The following is a 6000-nucleotide window of genomic DNA, read 5'->3' as shown; positions in this document are numbered from 1 at the left end:
GAGGCGAGGGCGCGGGCGCGCGGTCGTTTCCCTTTAAAAAAAAAAAAATTGTGATCGCTTCGATTCTTGGTTTCTTGTATGTTTAATTGTTGTTTACTCCGAGAATAGTGGTTTAGAAACGAGGTCTCACATGTAATTTATGGGTTATGTTTCCACACGTTTTACTCTGTTAAGCATTTTGCTTATTAAGTTTAATGCATACTATTAGTTGTCAGTTAGTAGATGATTCTATGCAGGGTCACTACAGACAAATACTTACGCATGAAGACAGAAGATGAAAATTCCATTAAGAACAATCATACCTTACAAGCTTTGGTTGATTAAATACTTCTTAGAGGAAAATGTAGACACTATCTGACCTTGGAGATGAAATATATTCTGTAAATTAGGGCAAATTAAGTAGCAAATTGGAGGGGGGAAAAGCGGGATATTTAGAATTGAAGAAACGGGAAAACTAGAGGGAAAATTGGAGGGGAAGAACCGGGTAAACGAAAGGGGAAGAAGCCGATAAATTTAGAAGGGAAGAAGGTGAAAGATAAAAAAAAAAAAAAAAAGAAGGTATAATTGATTTTTTTCACTCTGTCACCTTTTAAAGATTTATAATCTCATTAATAATCTAGGACTAAAAATCATCTGTGAATTCTATTATTAATGGTAGAAATATTTATACTGATTTTCAATTTTTCAAGTAATTAGTCGGTATTAATTATGTTATCCCTCATTTATCAAGTCTAAGTAAACGCAGTCTCAGTATTATTATCTATATATAATTAATCTCACTAAATAGACGCAACCTAAGTATAAGAACATAAAAGACAAATAATTGCAACAACTTTAGTGCTAGTAACCGACCGTATATCAATTGAACTGGAGAAGAAAAATAAGAAGAAATTGAGAGATTAATGTCATACGAAAGAGAGAGATATATATATATAAGAGAATCAAATATGATTTTAGAAGAATGTATGTAAAAAAATTAGAATAAAAATTTAAGAATATTCTTGTCAATTTGAAAAAATAAATACTATAATAAAATGTGAGTTACAAACAAACACTTCGGCTGTGCTTATGTTGAAGTGTGCTTCTATCAACTTGAATGGGAATAGAGAAATGATCAGATCGAAGTTGAGAGACCAGATGATTTCAGCAATCAGATTAGTTCAGGGGTCAAATCAAGTACTGAGATCAGATCAAAGTGGAAGGTATGGTCAGATAAGTTCTGTTGGCAGATCGATTGTTTGAAGAGTTTGGAGCTTGGCGCGAGGAATCAGATCAAATAAGATCAAACTGCAAGGACAGATCAATTGCATAAAGAAGCAGATGACTTATCGAGTTGGGCCAAATTGACTTTTGGAATGGGCCGAATACCTAAAAGCCTAAAGTAAAAAGTCAGTGGTTTTCTCTATATAATCAGATGGAAGCAGCCATAACTAACAACAACAGAAAATCAAATTCTTCAACCTCCAGAAAAATATTGAAATAGAGAGAGGAAGAGAATTCAGAGAGAGGAAAGTGTTACGCTGATTGTGATGGAAGAATTCAAAGTGTTTAAGTTTGAATTGTGTTTGTATCTAGCGTAGAAGTTCCTAGTTTGATTCTGTAATAAGCTCTGGTTTGATCTTGGATTTCTCGTTCGTGATTAATAAAAGTGTTTTGTTGCTCTCTCGTGGACGTAGGAAAATTCCTTGCTGAACCACGTAAATACTTGTGTTGTTTAATCGCTTTTGCGTGAGTTGGTGATTGATCTGTATGTGTTGAGTTTTATCTGATTTTTGGGATTGTGTTTTTGTTGCTGGTTGTTTGGTGAATTTTCTAGCGAATATCAAATGTGTTCTGATTGATTCCTAACAAGTGGCGCCGTCTGTGGGAACGAAGCAAAGATGGTGAGATCAATGAAATTTGATATTGAGAAGTTTACTGCCAAGAACGATTTCTCGCTCTGGAGAATTAAGATGCGAGCAATCTTGGTGCAACAAGGTTTGGTGGAAGCCCTTAAGAAGAAGGAAGAGATGTCTGAGGATATCAAGAACAAGGATGAATTGCTCGAGAAATCACACAATGCGATAATTCTCTGTCTAGGTGATAGACCACTCCGAGAGGTTGCGAGAGAAGAAACTGCAGCGGCTGTGTGGCTTAAGCTTGAGAATTTGTATATGACAAAATCTCTGGCTAACCGTCTGTATATGAAACAGAGGTTGTATTCATTTGTGATAAAGGATGATAAGAACCTTGAAGACTAGATTGAGGAATTCACCAAGATATTGGATGACTTGGAGAATAATGAAGTAAAGCTTGAGGATGAAAATCGGGTTTTGATGCTTCTGAATGCACTTCCTAAAATCTATGAAAATTTTAGGGATGCATTGCTCCATGGAAGAGAACAGACGATAACATTGGAAGAATTTATGTCTGCCATTCAATCCAAGGAACTTCAAAGAAAGTCTAACACAAACACTGAATCACATGGAGAGGATCTTATGGTAAGGGGCAGAAGTGAGAAGAGGACATTCAATGGGAAATATAGGCCAAAATCCAGATCGAAGAGTCAAGGCAGATACCAGAACAAAAATTTGGGGAATCTGAAGTGTTTTGCATGTCATAAGGTGGGACATCTTAGGAGAGATTGTACGGAAAGGAAAGAGAAATAGCAGGAAAAACCCAAAGATGATGGTACTCTGATCGTAGCTTCAGATGGATATGACTCAGCAGAAGTATTGGTGGTTTGTAAAAGTGATATAAACCACAAATAGATACTGGATTCAAGATGCTCTTTCCACATGTTTCCTATAAGGTCCTGGTTTGAGAAGTTGGAAGAATCTGATCAAGGCATGGTGCTGCTAGGAAACAATCAATCATGCAGAATAAAGGGCTCTGGGAATGTGAGAATCAGAATGCATGATGGGATTGACATAATACTCACTAATGTGAGGTATGTGCCTGAGTTGAAGAGAAACTTGATATCATTGCGAACACTTGATGCTCAGGGATATTCATTTAAATCAGGAGCAGGAAGTCTCTCAGTGTCCAAAGGGTTTCTGATTGTTATGAAGGCAGTTAAAAGGAACCTTTTATATGTACTAAAAGGTGAGACAGTCACGGGAAGTAAAACAAGTATTCAGGAACAGCAGGACAGAACCAAGCCATGGCATCTGAGGCTTGGACATGTAAGTGAGAAGGGATTACATGAGCTGTCAAAACAAGGTCTGTTAGGTGGAGAAAAGATCGAATCACTTGAGTTGTGTGATATTTGTGCTCTTGGAAAGTCTAAAAGAGTCTCATTCAGTCAAGCAAAGCACACAACTGAGAAACCATTGGCCTAAATTCATTCAGATCTATGGGGTCCTTCTCGGACAAAAACCCATGGTGGAGGCAAATACTTAATGTCTTTGATAGATGATTACTCAAGGAGAGTATGTGTATTCATCTTAAAGACTAAAGATGAGGCTTATGACAAATTCAGAGAATGGTTGCTGGCAATTGAGAACAAGAGTGATCGAAGAGTTAAACACCTGAGAACAGAAAATGGGCTGGAATACTTATCAGATAATTTCACTAAGCTATGTAAGAGAAAGACATTACTAGACACAAAACAGTGGTAGGAACATCACAGCAGAACGGTCTGGCAGAGAGAATGAATATAACTCTTCTGGAAATGGTCAGATGTATGTTGATAAATGCTTCTCTTCCCAAGTCCTTCTAGGGATAAGCATTATCTACTGCTTGCTATTTGGTAAACATGTGCCCATCCAGTGCAATTGGTTTCAAGACTCCAATGGAAAAGTGGAGTGGGACACCTGCTGACTACTCAAACTTGAGAGTTTTCGGATGTCTTGCATATGCTCATCTGAAACAAGACAATATAAGGGAAGTAAGATGTATATTCATTGGGTATCCAGAAGGTGTGAAAGGGTATGAGTTTGGAATCTGGAGTCAAGAGGTCCAAAGTATTTCAATACCAGAGATGTAAAGTTTGATGAGAACAAACTAGGATATAAGATGAATATGGATGGAAAGAACAGTCAGATCAGTGAGAATCTAAAATTACCGTTTGAGGTGGAGTCTTCTGAGCCAGATATTGGTTCAGATGATTTGCAAGATGATAATGTGACAGCATGTGATCCAAAATAGGATTTGAATACTTATAATCTTGCTAGAGATAGAATTAGAAGGGAGATCAAAGCTCCAAAGAGGTTTGGAGAAGCTGATCTAGCTTGGTATGCACTTACAGTAGCTGATGAGGTGGAGTATTCATAGCCAAATTCATATGCTGCAGCTATGGCAAGTAAGCACGAAGACAAATTATTGAAGCTATGAATGAAGAAATGAACTCACTTGAAAAGAATCAAACCTAGAAACTAGTGGACAGACCGAAACATCAGAAGACTTTGGGATGCAAGTGGATCTATAAACAAAAGGAATGAACTTCAGGTACATAACAGATCAACTATAAAGCCAGATTGGTTGCAAAGGGTTTCGGTCAGGTAAAAGGAATAGATTTTAATGAAGTCTATTCTCCAGCGGTCAAACAGTTCCATCCGGATTATGTTAGCACTGGTGAACCAGCTCGATTTGGAGCTTGAGCATATGGATGTGAAAACTGCGTTCCTACACGGTGATCTTGAAGAAACCATATACATGGAACAACCAAAGGGCTTCATACATCAGAAAACACAGAATAATGTTTGCTTACTGGGGAAATCATTGTATGGGCTTAAACAGAGTCCGAGGCAGTGGAATAGGAGGTTTGATGAGTTCATGATTGGTATTGGTTTTGTGAGAAGCCAATATGATAGATGTGTCTATCTAAATAAGGATGAAGAGCAGGTTATCTTGTACTTACTGATTTGCGTTGATGATATTCTGATAGCAAGTAAAAGTAGGGCAGAGATATCATCCTTGAAATATCAGCTCAACTCAGAGTTTGAGATGAAATATTTAGGAGAAGCAAAGAGAATTCTGGGCATGGATATAATGAGAAACAGAAAAATGAAGGAGATTCATCTGAATCAAAAGAACTATCTGAGGAAAGTTTTTCTGAAATTTAACATGAATCAAGAAAAGTCTGTTCTGACCCCTCTGGGACAACATTTGAAGTTATCAGGGAGTCAGTCACATGAAAGTGAGGATGACAAGATGAAGATGGCTGGTATTCCATATGCTAGTGGAGTTGGGAGTCTCATATATACAATGGTATGTAGTAGGCCTGATTTGGCACATGTAGATGGTTTATGGCTAATCCAGGTACATATCATTGGGAAGATCTTAAATGGATTCTCAGATATCTAGAAACACTACTGGGCTTGGGTTGAAGTTTGAGAAACAACAATATAGAGTTGATCCGATAGTTGGATATGTGGATTCATATTTTGCTGGGAACCTAGACACGAGAAAGTCATTGACTGAATATGTGCTCACCTTTTATGGAACATCGATTACTTGTAAGTCTAATCTACAGTCAGTGGTTGCCCTTTCTAACACTGAAGCAGAATTTATAGCTGTTACTGAAGCCATAAAAGAAGGGTTGTGGTTAAAAGCAAAACTTGGTGTGAATCAAGATCAAGTTGTAGTACACTGTGATAATAAAAGTGCGATATACTTTACGAAACACCAAGTCTATCATGAAAGATCGAAATACATAGATGTGAAAATGCATTTTGTCAGAGATGCCATTGAAAAAGGAGATGTGATCCTTGAAAAGATAGCATCCGATGAAAATCATGCAGATAATATGATGAAGTCACTGTCGTATGCTAAGTTCAAGAAATTTTTGTACTTAGTTAATGCGGTGATTGAAAATTAGCCAAAGGAGGCTAGAATGGAGAGAAACATTCAACCTGAAAGAATCAAGGTGGAGATTGTTGAAGTGTGCTTCTATCATCTTGAATGGGAATAGAAAAACGATCAGATCGAAGTTGAGAAACTAGATGAGTTCGGTGATCATATCAGTTCAGGGGTCATATCAAGTACTAAGATCAGGTCAAAGTGGAAGGTATGGTCAGA

This window comes from Henckelia pumila, chromosome 2 (genome assembly GCF_033568475.1).
Source record: "Henckelia pumila isolate YLH828 chromosome 2, ASM3356847v2, whole genome shotgun sequence".
Taxonomy (NCBI): Eukaryota; Viridiplantae; Streptophyta; class Magnoliopsida; order Lamiales; family Gesneriaceae; genus Henckelia; species Henckelia pumila.
The sequence above is the reverse complement of the archived record's forward strand: the minus strand, read 5'-3'. Positions refer to the sequence as shown.